The 19,176-nt window shown below is 41.2% G+C and overlaps 1 pseudogene; it reads right to left on the bottom strand.

Annotated features, from left to right (window-relative positions):
- Positions 1 to 1,047: 1,047 nt before the first annotated feature.
- On the bottom strand, positions 1,048 to 3,535 carry LOC100140258 (vasculin-like protein 1; annotated as a pseudogene).
- Positions 3,536 to 19,176: the final 15,641 nt, after the last annotated feature.

The raw sequence follows: 19,176 nt of genomic DNA, 5'->3' as shown, positions 1-19,176 counted from the left end.
AAGCAAATGTCTTTTAAAAGGGTTTAAACCATAAGAAGAAACCATATATTTTCATTCATGTAGACACAATTTCTGGTGCTTTATCCCTTTATCCTATTTTTATCTGGTTTAATCACCTATCTGCTTGCAGAGACACCCCTTAACATTTCCTGATGTATGAGTCTACTTGTGGGCTTCTCTGGTGGCTCATATGGTAAAGAATCCACCTGCAATGTGGGAGACCTGGGATCGAGGTCTACTTATAAGAAATTCTTTGAGCCTTTGTAAGTTTGAAATACACTGAATTTGCTTTTTAAAATTAAAACTTTTTTCCCCCCAAACTGATGCAAACTATTTATTTCAAGTGAGTTATTTTATGCAGTAGCTTTCCCCCCAACAGACCTGTGATAACCACATCTTTTAAATCTGTAAATAATGTTATCAAAGTAATCTTAATCTTTGAAATCTCACAAAAATTTTTATTTTGCAATCCACCCTGAATATCAAGGCTTCAAGAATAGCCCAGCAAATCCAAATATTTTACAGCTGTACCCAGAAAGAAAAAAAAAGAGGGGGGAGAAACCACATATGTTTGGTTAAGGGCTAACCTTACCTGAGCAGCCAGAAATAAAATAAAATATCCAAATTATTAGCATTAATTTGATACAATTATAACTTCAATAGTCACTTTGTCATTGACAGTGATTGCTTGAGCACAGGGGTGAGTGCCCCAAGGGCTGGTAGTAGAAGCTGCTGCTGCAGACCAGTGTGTCTTCCTCTCTGCACTGCCAGCTCTATCCTGTGCATTGCCCCATATATACTGTGTGTATGTGTGTGTGTTTTAAAAATATTTCCCACCACACAAAGTTCTCTCTATTAAGCAGATAACAGGGAGAACAACAACAAAAGCTAAACAAGCCAACTGTTCGCTCTCTCTTTGGGATACGACTATTTTTCCTGTGCATGAAATATTCAACAATAACATAAGAAAAGGAAAAGAACAATTTCTTCTGTATAATCCCTAAACACACAAGCTGAGTTTACTGGGTCAGATTTAACTGTGAGCATTTATATGCCTACTTCCAGGCATTGTCATCAGATGTCTCACTGCTACTTGTCTCTGTGTCTGAGTCCTCAAACTCTGCTCTGCAAGTGGTCCTCCAAGGGGAGAATAGGTTGGAACTTCGACTGCAAGAAGCCATTCTTCCTAAAGCCGTTTCTTATCAGCTGCTCTGTCTTCATGTGGTACTCTCTGAGGTCATCCTTTGTGAGGGGAAGGAAATTCTCATCATTTTCAGGATACTCCTGCCATCCCATTGCTTTCAGTAACCTGTGCTCTGCTTCCAGTGAGTGAGAGAGGACCTCCCTTTCCTTTTCTACAGGGAGAGCGAGACCATTCTGATGACAGCCTTCCTCTCATTTTCCTTTGGTTCAGGTGTGCTATTATCCTCCAAATCTTTCAGCTTCTCACACTCTCTGCCCTCTGAGAAGTCCCTATTCCGGTCATCCTTCAGAGTCTTCAGGAGCTCGCTCTTCCTGTCAGTAGTTCAGCGGGTCAACCTGGTCAGATGAGAGGAGCTGATCTCAATTGGAGGAGTGGTGCTGGTGGGGCTGTCTTTGGGAGAGCTTAAAACTATACCACCAGCCAGTACTACTGGTTTGATAACAGATTGGTCTGTAAAAGCAGACTCTTGGCTAAAGCAAAGTCTTTGACTGTGTGGATCACAATAAACTGTGGAAAATTCTGAAAGAGATGGGAATACCAGACCACCTGACCTGCCTCTTGAGAAACCTGTATGCAGGTCAGAAAGCAACAGTTAGAATTGGACATGGAACAATAGACTGGTTCCAAATAGGAAAAGGAGTATGTCAAGGCTGTATATTGTCACCCTGCTTATTTAACTTCTATGCAGAGTACATCATGAGAAATGCTGGGCTGGAAGAAGCACAAGCTGGAATCAAGATTGCTGGGAGAAATATCAATAACCTCAGATGTGCGGATGACACCACCCTTATGGCAGAAAGTGAAGAAGAACTAAAGAGCCTCTTAATGAAAGTGAAAGACGAGAGTGAAAAAGTTGGCTTAAAGCTCAACATTCAGAAAACTAAGCTCATGGCATCCGGTCCCATCACTTCATGGGAAATAGATGGGGAAACAGTGTGAGACTTTATTTTTTTGGGCTCCAAAATCACTGCAGATGGTGACTGCAGCCATGAAATTAAAAGATGCTTACTCCTTGGAAGGAAAGTTATGACCAACCTAGATAGCATATTAAAAAGCAGAGACATTACTTTGCCAACAAAGGTCTATCTAGTCAAGGCTATGGTTTTTCCAGTGATCATGTATGGATGTGAGAGTTGGACTATAAAGAAAGCTGAGCACCGAAGAATTGATGCTTTTGAACTGTGGTGTTGGAGAAGAGTCTTGAGAGTCCCTTGGACTGCAAGGAGATTCAACCAGTCCATCCTAAATGAGATCAGTACTGGGTGTTCATTGGAAGGACTGATGTTCAAGCTGAAACTCCAATACTTTGGCCATCTCATGCGAAGAGCTGACTCATTTGGAAAGACGCTGATGCTGGGAAAGATTGAGGGCAGAAGAAGGGGAAGACAGAGGATGAGCTGGTTGGATGGCATCACTGACTCAATGGACATGAGTCTGAGTAAATTCCAGGAGTTGGTGATGGACAGAGAGACCTGGTGTGCTGTGGTTCCTGGGGTTGCATAGAGTCGGACACGACTGAGTGACTGAAATGAACTGAACTGGCTAGAGGAAAGGGATCCTGATTTGTGTTCCATTCTGTTAGCTTTCCATGCACTGGCCTTGGATAGAGATGGTACAGGCTTAGGAACCGGGTTCTTATAGACACTTGGAACCATAGTTGATGGTTTGTTTCCATTTGCATGATGAGATCCTGGTGAATGCAGCAGACAAGGCAGCAGCAGGATCTTCTTTGAGAACTTTTTTGATGACTAGCATTTTGGAGGGCTGCTTGGCAGTAGGTGGGTTTTCCCACACTCTAGAAGGGGTCCCAATAGATCTGCATGGCTGATTCTGTTTGCCAGTTTCTGGATTCAAAGAAGGAAAGTCTTCCTCTTCAAACTTTTCCGCCTTATCTTTTTTCTTCTCTCCCCTAATATCTGTAGGTGGCTTTTCCTAAAAGGCACATTCTTTCTTGGAGTGGAAGCTGCCATTCCAGTGGTGATGGTTTCCAGTGCCAACCCCACTATGCTGGCTCATACCATCATGACCTAATGCAGAGCCATGCCAACTAGATAGGTTCCCTGTGATTCCAGCATATGCTCCCTTAGAGACACCAGAGTCCACAGAATCATGGCGGAACAGGGAGGGCTGGTGCCAAGAATCTCCTATTATCTGAAGAGGTCCATTGTTGAAAATGCCATCAGAGGAATTATGTCTACAACAGCTTACTCCAAATCTACCATCTCCTTGGGATAGGTGCCCTCCATGTTTTTCAAAAGTTGCTGTAGGTCACTTAGCTGAATGTGGTGTTGAGAATTTTAGCCAAGCAGGAACAAAGTCATGCTGCACCATTTAAATCCAGTGTCTCTTTTCAACAAGGTGAGGCCTCCAACCTTATGGCCAGGATCCCAGAGTATAATCCCTGTGGTCCTGCTTCCTGAACTTCTTTGAGCTGCCAGCTGGATTTCCATGAGGTTCTCTTGTTAAGAGGGTACTTAATTAGGCTGGCCAGCAGAATGCCTTACGATGAAGCACAAAGAAGCCAGGCTCTGTGTGGATCAATCTCTCAGTCCCCTCAACTGCTTATCTTAAACCATCTACTTCTTGACATATTTCCCAAAGGGGAAGGAAAAAGGGGAGAGAGAGGGGGACATAAAACGTATTTGTTCCATTTAAAAAATGGGGGAAAGGGAAAGAGCTATATCAATGTTCAGCTCATTCAACTTCCTTGAGTGATGACACTATGATGTTGCTTAAATAGATGATACGTGGACATCTGCACAGTGAATGCAAATGCTGTTCATAACAAGGTCATAGCTTAGAAAGACAGAATGACTTCTGTTTGGTCAAATAATGTCATTGAAGTGATAGATCAAAAATAAAACATTGAAGAGCTATAAAAGATCTTCTGAGTAGTCAACTCTAGTAGCAAAACATCCATCCACATTACAAAGCCATTAATTTACAAATCTCATTATTCTTACATGGCTGCTAAAAATAGTCTGCAGGTATGAGTTTATATTTGTCTTATCCTTCAAAATCTAAAGACGTAAGAAACCTTGTTAAAAAAAAAAAAAACAGACAGGAACTTGATATGATTTCGCTCCAAGAATAGCAGCTTTCAAGGCAAATTTCTTGGTATAAAACTCCCAAATATTTCTTCTATTTCTTTGGTCTTCACTATTTATAAATTCAAAGCAAAATTAAAACAAGTAGAAAGGAAGGGCTTAAGAACAGTCATGGAGAAAGTTCCAAAGTGAGGTTTTCTTCTTTTCAGTTTTCTGTGTTTCACTCCTTCTGCCTGTTTCTGAAGACTAAATTGAGTTAATGGAGGGTAATAAGAATCTTCTGCTTCAGTAGAAAGGTCACTTTGGATCCATTTTCATCATTGTTCAATCATTTAAAAAGCCACAGGAATCTATCATGGGCAGTGGAGGGGCTACGCTACCAGTCGCGGCGTCTGAGGGCGTGTCCCCAGCTTCCTGATCCAGCAGAGGTGGAGAGCCCACATCCATAACAAAGGTCTTCCCAAAAATCAAATTAAAGACATCTTTGATGGATGTTGAGTTCTAGATTAACAGATATTTTCCCCTTTCAATACTTTCATGATATTATTTTTCTGTGTTGCTATCTGCATAGTTTTGGGTGATAAATTTGCTTTTATACTTATCTTTTCCCTCTGTACATATATTGTTTTTCCTCTTCTGACTTAAGGTTTTATTCTTGTCACTAGTTTCAAGTAGTTTAATTATGATGTATCTTGGTTTGATTTTCTTCATGTTTCTTGTGCTTGGATTTCATTGCACCTCTAAACATCTGCGGATTTTCGTTGTTTGAAAAAAAAAATGTCCACCATTTCTTCAAACATTTTTTTCTCTTCCCCCAGTCATATCTTCTTCAGGGCCTCCAACTAAATGTATGTTGGGTCTTTGGAAGTTGTCCCATAACTTACTGGTACTTTCTGATTTCATTTTTTCACAGTTTGAGTTTGGATAGTTTCTATTGCTATGTCTTTAAAATCACTAATCGTTTCCTCTGCAATGTCTAATCTTTTGTTAATTTCATCTAGTTTATTTTTTCTCTCAGAAATTATAGTTTCCCTGTCAAAAAACTTTAGTGCTTTTAAAATATATTTTTCAAGTCTCAACTTTGAAAACATAAGGCAAATATTTGTATTAGCTATTTTAACGTTCTTTTCTGGTAATTCTTTTACGTGTGTTAATTCTGGACTGGTTTTGTTTGATTGACTCTTCTCTTCATTCAGGAGTGGGAGTGCGAGTACCCAGGGTTGTGGACTCTCCAGGTCTGCCTGGGAAGAAACAGCTGCCTGATTTTGAGTAGCCATAAAACTTCAACCCCAGGAGCCCAATGAACTGACTTGGCTGCATCCAATCCAGGCTCCACATGGCCATCTCCTATTTTGCCCTTCCTGAATTATGAGGTGAAGATGCTCACCCAGGCAGCAAAGGACCCTGTGTTGTCTTCAGAAGGGCACTACACAGCCTCACCTGGGATATGTCAGGCTATGATCACTGGAATGCAAATATCCACCTTGTCTCTTCTAAGATGTGCCCACAAACTCTACCCAGCTCAAATTCAGTCACCATAGATGGATAGGGAGCTAACTTTTTGTGACCTAATCCCAAGACCAAGGCACTATATTTCCAAGTCTAACTTGACTCAAATATCTTTGCCTACTAGGGTTATTTTCTTGCTGTTGTGGTGAAATTGCTATTTTCAGTAGCTGAGAGAAATTCAGACTTTATTTCACTTAGTAGGAAATCCACTGTGAGGTAGGTGATTACCAGAAGTTGGTATTTTTATTTAACTGAATAGATGGATCCCTGAAGAAATGATCATAAATAATAATATTTTAAAGAGATTAATCTGTGCCTACAGGATGCAATCATTGGGGCAAATATCTATCAGATAGATCTTTTGTCCATTTAAAATTTTATGTATTTATAGCTTTGAGGCATAATACAAGTGGAGCAGGAACCTAGCCAGCAGCAAACAAACACAATTTCAAGAGGGAGATTTATTACTGCCTCTGGAAGTAAATCATAGCTGATATTCTGGGCTTAGTTTATTCTGAGCGTGTGATCTCACTCAATCAGATCACACTAAATATAGACCTGGAGAGGAGTCATGGCAGAACATCGATAGACCCACAAGCTGCCACCTGGGTTTTTCATGTCTTTTTCAGAAAGCAGTGAATTCATCTCAGCATTCAGTTTCTTTTAAGATAAAGCAGGAGGATCATCCCTTGCTGATTCCTGGAGGGAAACTCAAACTGCTATGAAAATATATTCACAGTTGTATTTGGATTTATAGAATTTTAGGACAAAATTTACTATCTTTTTGCAAAATGTCCCTCTGCTCCACCATACCCTGTAACGTTCCATCCCTTATAGGATTATTGGCCATGATTATTCTGATCATGAGCAGCATTAAGGATGACTCATTTTACTGATATTTCTCTGTAATCTGTCTGGAAAGAAAGACCTTCTTAAAACTATAATGTTTATCAAAATATCAGAGAGATTTGGGTAATCTGGCTTCAACTTCCCTATCAGCCTCACTACCACTTTTGGAAAGAACACAATGTAAAATCTCCAGGATGGTTAAAAATTCATCCTAGTAATCAGGTTGTTTGGCAAACAAGTCCCCACAACCTCTCTCACAATCACTCCCTTCAGGGCTACTCACATGGTGGGTGCTCAATTCAACAAATACTTGGAAAAAAAAAAAAAAGGGAAAGGAGGGGTGGTCAGAAAGCAGAATATACACATATATGCTAACAGCTTACTCCCAGCCTAGGCTGTCTGTCCTGCACAAGTGACCTGAATGACACCACATGTATCTTTTCACTTTCAGAGCTTCCCTGATGGCTCAGCAGGTAAAGACTCTGCCTGCTATGTAGGAGACACAGGAGATGCAGATTCAATCCCTGGGTTGGGAAGATCCCTTGGAGAAGGAAGTGGCAACCCACTCCAGCATTCTTGCCTGAAAAATCCCATGAATGGAGAAGCCTCAATGGGCTACAGTCCAAAAGGCTACAAAGGGTCAGACATGATTGAGAAACTAAGCATGCATATCTTTTCACCAACTTTCATCACCTGCCAGCAAATGTGTTTCCAAGTGTGACAACCTGAGGCATTGTTTCTCTCGAGCTCTGCCTTCACTTCTCTTCATGGATGCATATCTGTGATTTTTTGGTTCTTGGATCCTCTCATGGTGATATATGACCTCAGAAGCTAAAATGTGAAAGGCCAGATCTCACTGGGAGGGGGAGATGGTCACTATGTCTTTTACTATAACTATCATCCTTGACTTCCTGTCCCTGAACATGTTTTTCTTTCCCCACCTTTCATCAGTTTAGTTCAGTTGCTCAGTTGTGTCCGACTCTTTGCGACCTCATGGACTGAAGCACAGCAGTCCTCCCTGTCCATCACCAACTCCCAGAGTTTACTCAAACCCATGTCCATTGAGTTGGTGATGCCATCCAACCATCTCATCCTCTGTCGTCCCCTTCTCTTCCCGCTTTCAGTCTTTCTCAGCATCAGGTCTTTTCAAATGAGTCAATTCTTCATATCAGGTGGCCAAAGTATTGGAGTTTCAGCTTCAGCCAAAATATTGGAATATTCATCTTCCAATGAATATTCAGGATAGATTTCCTTTAGGATGGATTGGTTGGATCTCCTTTCTGTCCAAGAGACTCTCAAGAGTGTTTTCCAACACCACAGTTCAAAAGCATCAGTTCTTTGGTGCTCAGCTTTTTTTATAGTCCAACTCTCACATCCATACATGATCACTGGAAAAACCACAGCTTTGACTAGACAGACCTTTGTTGGCAAAGTAATGTCTCTGCTTTTAAATATGTTGTCTAGGTTGGTCATAACTTTTCTTCCAAGGAGCAAGCGTCTTTTAATTTTATGGCTGTAGTCACCATCTGCAGTGATTTTGGAGCCCCAAAAATAGTCTGCCACTGTTTCCATTGCTTCCTCATCTATTTGCCATGAAGTGATGGGACCAGATGCCATGATCTTAGTTTTCTGAATGTTGAGTTTTAAGCCAACTTTTTCGCTCTCCTCTTTCACTTTCATCAAGAAGCTCTTTAGTTCTTCTTTGCTTTCTATCATAAAGTGTGGTGTCATCTGCATTTCTGAGGTTATTGGTATTGCTCCCAGCAATCTTGATTCCAGCTTGTGCTTCATCCAGTCCAAGGTTTCCCATGATGTACTCTGCATAGAGGTTAAGTAAGCAGGGTGACAATACACAGCCTTGATGTACTCCTTTCTTGATTTGGAACCAGTCTGTTGTTCTATGTCCAGTTTTAACTGTTGCCTCTTGACCTGCATACAGATTTCTCAGGAGGCAGGTCAGGTGGTCTGGTATTTCCATCTCTTGAAGAATTTTCCACAGTTTGTTGTGATCCACACAGGCAAAGGCTTTGGTGTAGTCAATAAAGCAGAAGTAGATGATTTTCTGGAACTCTCTTCCTTTTTCAATGATGTTGGCAATTTGATCTCTGGTTCCTCTGTCTTTTCTAAATCCAGCTTGAACATCTGGAAGTTCATGATTCATGTATTGTTGAAGCCTGGCTTAGAGAATTTTGAGCATAACTTTACTAGAATGTGAGATGGGTGCAATTGTGTGGTAGTTTGAGCATTCTTTGGCATTGCCTTTCTTTGGGATTGGAATGAAAACTGACTTTTTCTAGTCCTGTGGCCACTGCTGAGTTTTCCAAATTTGCTGGCATATTGAGTGCAGCACTTTCACAGCATCATCTTTTAGGATTTGAAATAGTTCAACTGCAATTCCATCACCTCCTCTAGCTTTGATTGTAGTGATGCTTCCTGAGGTCCACTTGAGTTCGCATTCCAGGATGACTGGCTTCCGGTGAGTGATCACACCATCATGATTATCTGGGTCATGAAGTTCTTTTTTGTATAGTTCTTCTATGTATTCTTGCCACCTCTTCTTAATATCTTCTTCTTCTGTTAGATCCATACCATTTCTGTCCTTTATTGTACCCATCTTTTCATGAAATGTTCCCTTGGTATCTATAATTTTCATGAAGAGATCTCTAGTCTTTTATATTCTACTGCTTTCCTCTATTTCCTTCTTTGATCACTGAGGAAGCCTTTCTTATCTCTCCTTGCTATTCTTTGGAACTCTGCATTCAGATGCTTATATCTTTCCTTTTCTTCTTTGCCTTTTGCTTCTCTTCTTTTCACAGTTATTTTTGAGGCCTCTTCAGACAACCATTTTGCCTTTTTGCATTTCTTTTTCTTGGGGATGGTCTTGATCACTGCCTCCTATACAATGTCATGAACCTCTGTCCATAGTTCTTCAGGCACTCTATCAGATCTAGTCCCTTAACTCTATTTCTCACTTCCATTGTATAATTGTAAGGGATTTGATTTAGGTCATACATGAATGGTCTAGTGGTTTTCCCTACTTTCTTCAATTTACATCTGAATTTGGTGATAAGGAGTTCATGCTCTGAGCCACATTCAGCTCCCAGTATTGTTTTTGCTGACTGTATAGAGCTTCTCCATCTTTGGTTGCAAAGAATATAATCAGTCTGATTTAGGTGTTGACCATCTGGTGATGTCTATGTGTACAGTCTTCTCTTGCATTGTTGGAAGAGGGTGTTTGCTATAACCAGTGTGCCTACCTTTCATCATATCCCAGTAATTGCCTTGGTATAATATAAGGAGAAAAAAATGTATTTATTTAATAGGAACTTGACCTCACGAAGTCGTAGGAGCTAGTTGTGGCCCTAGTCTTTATGTCTGTTGCTAGATCTTGGAGTTCACAGGGAATGCAGCCAGGAGGAAATGTGTATACAACATGAGAGAAGACAAAGAGAAGCTGGAGCCCACAAGAGCAGACTAAAACACAAGTCCATTCTTGTTACCTCTGACTTTGGTGGTACAAATATTGTACAGAAACCAGGACCTTTTATCAAAGAACTAACCATAGACTGCTAGCCCAGAAGTCAGAGAAACTCAAAGGGGATTTAGGGAAAGGTGAGTCAATCTCAGGCCAATGAGGTAAGTCAGTAGGTGAGGGATGTCAGTGAGCTACAGATGGTTGGCTTTCCACTTCTGTCCCCAAGATACTGCAGAAGAGCCTCTCTGTGCCCTCCCCTGACTAGAATAGGGAGCCCTGGGAAATGTAGGCCAGCCTAGACAGTGACATAGCCCACATCCCTAGCCTCCAAACAGATTATATCATACAGATCAAAATAAAATAAGCTCACCAAAATAAATGTATTACTAATTGTACTAGAATAGCAGTACTCATAGCTCAGTCGGTAAAGGATCTGCCTGCAATGCAGGAGACCTGGCTTCATTTCCTGGGTCAGAAAGATCCTCTGGAGAAGGAAATGGCAACCCATTCCAGTAGTCTCACATGGAGAATCCCATGGACAGAGGAGCCTGGCAGGCTACAGTCCATGGGATCACAAGAGTTGGACACAACTTAGTGACTAAACCACCACCCGCCGTACTAAAGAATTTTTGATCTTAGGATTCTTTTACATTCTTAAAAACTATCAAGGATCCCATAGATCTTTTGTTTATATAGACTATAGTTATTGATACTTGTTATTTTAGAAATTAAAGCAAAGAAATGGAAAAATATTAATTTATTTAGAAATAAGAATACTAAACCATTACATGTTAATATGAGTAACATCTTTTTCTAGAATTAACTATATTTTCCAAAATTGAAAAAAATGAATGAGAGGAGAGATACTCTATATTTTTCAAATATCTTTAATGACTTTGCTGTTACTGTTTAGTTGCTAAGTTGTATCTGACTCTTTGTAACCTCATGGAAGGCAGCACCCCAGGTTCCTCTGTCCTCCGCCATCTCCTTGAGTTTGCTAAATTCATGTTCGTGGAGTCAGTGAGGCAATATAACTATCTCATCCTCTGCTGCCCCCTTTTACTTTTTTTTTTAATTTAATTTTAATTTTTTACCTTCAATCTTTCCCAGTATCAGGGTCTTTTCCAATGAGTCAGCTCTTTGCATCATGTGGCCAAAATATTGGAGCTTCAGCTTCAGACTTTCAATGAATATCCAGGACTGATTTCCTTTGGGATTGACTGATTTGATCTCCTTGCAACCCAAAGGACTCTCAAGAGTCTTCTCCAACATCACAGTTCAAAGCATCAATTATTCGGTACTCAGCCTTCTTTATGGTCCAACCCTCATAACCGTACATCACTACTGGAAAAGTCATAGCTTTGACTAGACTGACTTTTGTCAACAAAGTAATGTCTCTGCTTTTTAATATGCTATCTAGGTTAGTCATAGCTTTTCTTCCAAGGAGCAAGTGCCTTTTAATTTCATGGCTGCAGTCACCATCTTTTGGAGCCCAAGAAAATAAAATGTCACTGTTTCCAATTTTTCTCCTATTTGCCTAAGTGCCATCATTTTAGTTTTTTTTTTTTTTTAACATTGAGTTTCAAGCCAGCTTTTTCACTCTCCTCTTTCACCATCATCATTAAAGAGGTTCTTTAGTTCCTCTTTACTTTCTGCCATTAGAGTATTATCATCTGCATCTCTGAGGTTGTTGATATTTCTCCTGGCAATCTTGATTCCAGCTTGTGATTCATACAACCCAGTATTTTGCATGATGTATTCTACATATAAATTAAATAAGCAGAGTGGCAATATACAGCCTTGTTGTACTCCTTTCCCAATTTTGAACCAGCCCATTGTTCCATGTCTGGTTCTAACTGTTGCTTCTTGACCCACATACAGGTTTCTCAGGAGAAGGTAAATTTGTCTGGTATTCCCATATCTTTAAGAATTTTCCACAGTTTCTGTGATCCACCCAGTCAAAGGCTTTAACATAGTCAATGCAACAGAAGTAGATGATTTTCTGGAATTCCCTTGCTTACTCCATGATCCAATGAATGTTGACAATGTGATTTCTGGTGCCTCTGCCTTTTTAAAACCCAGCTTGTACATCTGGAAATTCTTGGTTTACTTACTGCTGAAGCCTAGCTTGAAGAATTTTGAGCATAATCTTGCTAGCATGTGAAATGAGCACAATTGTATGGTAGTTTGAACATTCTTTGGCATTTCTCTTTCTTAGGATTGGAATAAAAATGGACCTTTTCCAGTCCTGTGGCCACTGCTGAGTTTTCCAAATTTGTTGACATATTGAGTGAAACACTTGAACAGCATCATCTTTTAGGATTTTAAATAGCTCGGCTGGAATTTCATCACCTCCACTAGCTTTGTTAGTAGTAATGCTTCCTGCAGTCCACTTGACTTCACACTCCAGAAAGTCTGGCTTTAGGTGAGTGACCACACCACTGTGGTTATGCGATTATTAAACATTTTTGTATCATTCTGTGTATTCTTGCCACCTCCTCTTAATCTCTTCTGCTTTTGTTAGGTCCTTACTGTTTCTGTCCTTTGTAGTGCCCATCCTTGTATCCTTCCCTTTCTCCTTTGCCTTTGCTTCTTTTCTTTCCTGAACTATTTGTAAAGCCTCCTCAGACAACCATTGTGCCTTCTTGTATTTCTTTTTCTTTAGGATGGTTTTGGTCACTGCCTCTTGTACAGTGTTAAAAACCTCTATCCATAGTTCTTCAGGCACTCTAACAGATGTATTCCCTTGAATCTATTCATTCCCTCCACTGTGTAATCCTAAGGGATTTGATTTAGGTCACACCAGAATGGCCTAGTGGTTTTCCCTACTTTCTTCAATTTAAGACTGAAATTTTCAATAAGGAACTCATGATATGAGCTACAGTCAGCTCCAGGTCTTGTTTTACCGACTGTATAGAGCTTCTCCATCTTTGGCAGCAAAGAACAGAATCAATCTGGTTTCAGTATTGACCATCTGGTGATGCCCATTTGTAGAGTCGTCTCTTTGGTTGTTGGAAAAATGTGTTTGCTATGACCAGCATGTTCTCTTGACAAAACTCTGATAGCCTTTGCCCCTCTTCATTTTGTACTCCAAGGCCAAACTTGGCTGTTATTCCTGACGTCTCTTGACTTCCTACTTTTGCATTCCAGTCTACTACGGTGAAAATGACATCTTTTTTGATGTTAGTCATAGAAGGTGTTGTAGGTCTTCACAGAACCATTCAACTTCAGCTTCTTCAGCATCAGTGGTTAGAATATAAAGTTGAATAACTGTAATGTTGAATGTCTTGCCTTGGAAATGAACTGAGATCATTCTGTCATTTTTGAGATTGCACCCAAGTACTGCATTTCAGACTCTTTTGTTTACTATGAGGGCTGCTTCATTTTTTCTAAGAGATTCTTGCCCATAGTAGTAGATATAATGTTCATCTGAATTAAATCCACCCATTCCCATCTATTTTAGTTCATTAATTCCTAAGATGTCAATGTTTACTCTTGCTATCTCCTGCCTGACCATGTCCAGTTTACCTTGATTCATGGACTAACATTCCAGGTTCCTATGCAATATTGCTCTTTACATCATCAGACTTTATTTTCACCACCAGACACATCCACAGCTGAGCATCATTTCTGCATTGGCCCAGCCACTTCATTCTTTCTTGCTGTGTGTGATTAGTTGCTCAGTCGTGTCCGACTCTTTGCGACTCCATGGACTGTAGCCCACAAGGCTTCTCTGTCCGTGGGATATTCCAGGCAAGAATACTGGAGTGGGTTGCCATCTCTCCTCCAGGGGATCTTCCCAACCCAAGGATAGAGTCCAGGTTTCCTGCATTGCAGGCAGATTCTTTACCATCTGAGCCACCAGTGAAGCAGGCAGATTCTTTACCATCTGAGCCACCAGTGAAGCTATTAGTAATTGCCCTCTGCTCTTCCCCAGTAATATTTTGGAAGCCTTCCGACCCGATGGGCTCATCTTCTGGTGTCATATCTCTTTGCCTTTTCATACTGTCAATGAGATTCTCCAGGCATGAATTCTGGAGTGGGTTGCCATTTTCTCCTTTAGCAGACTGTGTTTTGCCAGAACTCTCCACTACGACCCGTCCATCTTGGATGGCCCTGCACGGCATGGCTCATGGCTTATTGAATTATGCAAGCCCCTTTGCCACAACAAAGCTGTCATCCATGAAGGGGGTCTTTAACCTCTACCTTAATAAAAAATAGTTAGATTTTCATATCATATCAAACAGTTATATCATTCTGAATTTAGTCTGCTGAGATTCCACTCATCATGTAACCCCCTAGCAAATCCCACCACTCAGAGGGAATGAGAAAGACAAATAGCTTCTTAGTGTTATCATGAAAATAGCTTTGACTTCATGAACCCCTTCATAGGATGCTAGTGTCTCCCCAAGGATGGCTAGACCATACTTATCCACAAGGGAAGCACTGGGGCAATTATCTAATCACTGAAACCCAAGTAACATGCTCATGGCTCAATTATTTGGGCAATTTAGATATTTCTCCTTCCAGTTCCAAAAATTCATGACACAATATTCTACATCATTTTGCCCCTGCAGATTCTAGTAGTAAGAGGTAATAGAATTGGAAAGACAGAAAGAGCTAGAGAAATAACACGGACAGGAAGGAAGAGGAAGGAAGGGAGCACCCCTGGAATTTGCCTCATAGACCTTCACCATCAACTTGCTGAGAAAGAAGCAGGTCCAGAGTTCCTTGTGTGTTCCCAGAAGAGGCCAGCCTTCCATGTAGTCTCACTGGGTTCAGGGATCAGTTTCAACGGATTCCCTGAAGCTGTTGCAGAGTGGTCAAAGAAGTCTGGAGTGGGAGTAGCAACCTCATTGCGGATAGTTATCCATTTTTAAATGCCCCTGGCCCATCCTTGCCTAGGAGACTGAAAAATCAAATTGCTGCACTGTTGTCTATCAGTGATATTTTCATGTGCCTCAAAATCTTATTTTCCAGTGCTAGTTAAAAAAAATTGATTATAAAATAGAACCATTCTCTCAGAAAATATGAATATATTTATCAAGACTGCTGCTAAGTCACTTCAGTCGTGTCCGACTCTGTGTGACCCCATAGACGGCAGCCCACCAGGCTCCCCCCGTCTCTGGGATTCTCCAGGCAAGAACACTGGAGTGGGTTGCCATTTCCTTCTCCAATGCATGAAAGTGAAAAGTGAAAGTGAAGTCGCTCAGTCGTGTCTGACTCTTAGCAACCCCATGGACTGCAGCCTACCAGGCTCCTCCATCCATGGGATTTTCCAGGCAAGAGTACTGGAGTGGGGTGCCATTGCCTTCTCCGATTTATCAAGACACTATGGCTTAAAATGATAATGTAAATTTTTATAATGTCCTTTTTATAAATTAAAGCCTTTATTTGGAATAAGAACCCTCTAAAAGATAAACATTTTCTTTTCACCAAGCCCTGGTTCCCAGCCCAGTTTTCAGAAATATTTTGGAAAAGCACCAGCTTGTGATACCAACCATCCAGCTAGTATTTAGACATAGCTACATTTTTATGGTCATTACCCTCTCATTGAATCTTTATGGAATGAAGATAATGTCATGGTCAACTTTCTTCTTAAAATAAACTGAACTGCAACATGATTTTCTTTAGGATTGAAGTTATAAACATTTTCTATATTAAGTCTTTCTGATTCTAAAACTGTTGCAGATTTATCAAAATTTGATGACAGGATATTTAAAAATCAGCTGTAAACCTACAACCACCCAAGTATACCATTTTAATAGATGTCCTTCCAGTCATCTTTCTAAGCCTGCATATAAGCTATATATATATACAGCACGTACATTGTAATGTAAGTGCCTGACATTAAGCTTTTGATTGCGTGAGCATCTGCTTCAAAGATCTTAAAGCTGTGTGACACAGTTACTAGCAAAACAACCAGATAAGGAAGTGAACCTCCCCCGTGGAGCTTATCCAAAGAAATGGAATCGATAGGGTGTGTGTGTGTGTGTGTGTGTGTGTGTGTGTGTGTGTGTTTATAGGCGTGTATCATAGGGACTTGGCCCACGTGGCTATGGAGAAGTTCCATAGGAGAAGTTCCATGGTCTCTTGCTTTTACATCACTGCCAGGAGAGGCAGCTCAAGCAGTCAGGCAGAGAGAGAGACAGAGAGAGAGAGACAGAAAGAGAGAGAGAGACAGAGATTCCTCCCTTTCTCTGCCTTTTTCTCTCTCTATGCCCTCAGTGGATTCAAAGATGCCCACCCGTATTGAGGAGGGCAATTTGCTTTTGTACTCTACAGATTTAAATGCTCATATCATCTGGAAATATCCTCATAGGCACCTCCAGAAATGATGTATAGACGAATACCTGGGTGCCTGTGGTCCAGTCAAGTTGACACATATTTAGCCATCACACTCCAACAGTGAGACAGACCACAAGGCCAAGGACCCAGAGCTTGTCCCAGTCTGCTGCTCCTGTAGACCTCTTGTCCTGGTCTAGAACTGGTGTCACAGGAGGCTGAGCTGCAGGTGGATGGGAGGAACACTATGTGAAATGTAGCCTGGAGTGGAGAGTCCTGGCTGAAATGTCCTCAGAGGTTCTCTGTACCCTCAGGATCAAATCCAGATTCTTTTAGGAATTACCTGACTCCCCTGCTCCTTGGCAAATCCATCTGCCCGCTGGACACTATGTTCTCTCTCAGCTCTGGTCTGCTGCAGACTTGTCTCCTTGAACACTTCTTCTCCCCTTTCATCAGCTAACCCCCTTGTATCCCCTGGGATTCTGCTTCGCTGTGCTCTTCCCTGGGAACTTTCCTCTAACAGCTCCAGATCTGGGCAGGTGTCCCTCAGGTGTGCTGTATGGCACCCTGACAGGGTCTCTTGTCTCAGTCCTGCCCCAGTCAGCTTTGTGACTTTCAGTTCAGTTCAGTTCAGTTCAGTTGCTCAGTCATGTCCAGCTCTTTGTGACCCCATGGACTGCAGCATGCCAGGTTTCCCCTGTCCATCACCTACTCCCGGAGTTTACCCAAACTCATGGTCTTCGAGTCAGTGATGCCATCCAGCCATCTCATCCTCTGTTGTCCCCTTCTCCTCCCACCTTCAATCTTTCCCAGCATCAGTGTCTTTTCAAATGAGTCAGCTCTTTGCATCAGGTGGCCAAAGTATTGGAGTTTCAGCTTCAGCATCAGTCCTTCCAATGAATATTCAGGACTGATCTCCTTTAGGATGGACTGGTTGGATCTCCTTGCAGTCCAAGGGACTCTCAAGAGTCTTCTCCAACACCACAGTTCAAAAGCATCAATTCTTTGGTGCTCAGCTTTCTTTATAGTCCAACTCTCACATCCATACATGACTACTGGAAAAACTATGGCTTTGACTAGATGGACTTTTGTTGACAACGTAATGTCTCTGCTTTTTAATATGTTGTCTAGGTTGGTCATAACTTTTTTCCCAAGGAGCAAGTGTCTTTTAATTTCATGGCTGCTGTCACCATCTGCAGTGATCTTGGAGTCCAAAAAAATAAAGTCAGCCACTGTTTCCTCATCTGTTTGCCATGAAGTGATGGGACCAGATGCCATGATCTTAGTTTTCTGAATGTTGTTTTAAGCCAACTTTTTCACTCTTGTCTTTCACTTTCATCAAGAGGCTCTTTAGTTCTTCTTCACTTTCTGCCATAAGGGTGGTGTCATCTGCATATCTGAGGTGATTAATATTTCTCCCAGCAATCTTGATTCCAGCTTGTGCTTCTTCCAGCCCAGAGTTTCTCATGATGTACTCTGCATATAAGTTAAATAAGCAGGGTGACAATATACAGCCTTGACGTACTCCCTTTCCTATTTGGAACCAGTCTGTTGTTCCCTGTCGAGTTCTAACTGTTGCTTCCTGACCTGCATACAGATTTCTCAAGAGGCAAGTCAGGTGATCTGGTATTCCCATCTCTTTCAGAATTTTCCACAGTTTGTTGTGATCCACACAGGCAAAGGGTTTGGCATAGTCAATAAAGCAGAAATAGATGTTTTTCTGGAACCCTCTTGCTTTTTCAATGTGACTTTGGACAGGTCCTTTTGCTCCAGTGTGCGTCCAGCTTCTTTATCTGGAAAATGATAGAGTTGGACCATATGATATGAAGGTGTTTCATTTGAGAACTACATGATTCTCCAAATCCTTTATTAATTATATAACCAACTTGTAACTTCTACTTGTCTAAGCTGTTCACAGAAAGAGGGTAATGGACATTATCTTCCACTTCACCTTTGTAAACTTTCCAGCTCTTTGTCCAAAGATGGAAACTTCATTTCTGGATGGTCGTAGTTGTGGTCACTTGACCAGAAGCTCCCCTGGTTGATTCAGCAGGACTGTGGACAATGAGAAGCTGGGGAAATATGACATCAGTTTTGGCCATCAAATGTCATCAGATGAACCAATTGGCTGTCTCTTTTTATTTTCAGAGGTGCATGTGGTGGAGATTAACCAGACACTTAGGGGGAAAAAAATCAATGCTCAAGAAACTTCTGGTATTCAGGTTCACCAGATCAAGAGCATGGCTCCAGAGCTTTCTACCATTGTTTCATTTTTCTGTCCAGTTAGGAATGGTTGGGCTTTTGAATACTATTCCAGGAAGGAGTTCAGTTCAGTTGCTCAGTTGTGTCCGATTCTTTGCAACCCCATGGACTGCAGCTTGCCAGGCCTCTCTGTCCATCACCAACTCCCAGAGCTTACTCAAACACATGTTTGTTGAGTTGGTGATGTCATCCAACCATCTCATCCTTCGTCGTCCCCTTCTCCTCCTGCCTTCAATCTTTCCCAGCATCAGAGTCTTTTCCAATGAGTATATTCTTTGCATCAGGTGGCCAAAGTATTGGAATTTCAGCTTCAACATCAGTCCTTCCAATGAATATCAGGACGAATTTCCTTTAGGATGGACTGGTTTGATCTCCTTGGAGTCCAAGGGACACTCAAGAGTCTTCTCCAACACCATAGTTCAAAAGCATGAGTTCTCTGGGATGGAGAGAGACAACCAAAGACCTGCCACTGAAAAACTGAAACAGAATTTTGTTTGAATTCATTGTTTCCTTTTGGCTCCAACCACATAATAAATTTAGTCCAA

The sequence above is a fragment of the Bos taurus genome, chromosome 8 (genome assembly GCF_002263795.3).
Source record: "Bos taurus isolate L1 Dominette 01449 registration number 42190680 breed Hereford chromosome 8, ARS-UCD2.0, whole genome shotgun sequence".
In the NCBI taxonomy this organism is placed as follows: Eukaryota; Metazoa; Chordata; class Mammalia; order Artiodactyla; family Bovidae; genus Bos; species Bos taurus.
This window is presented reverse-complemented; position numbering and strand designations above follow the sequence as displayed.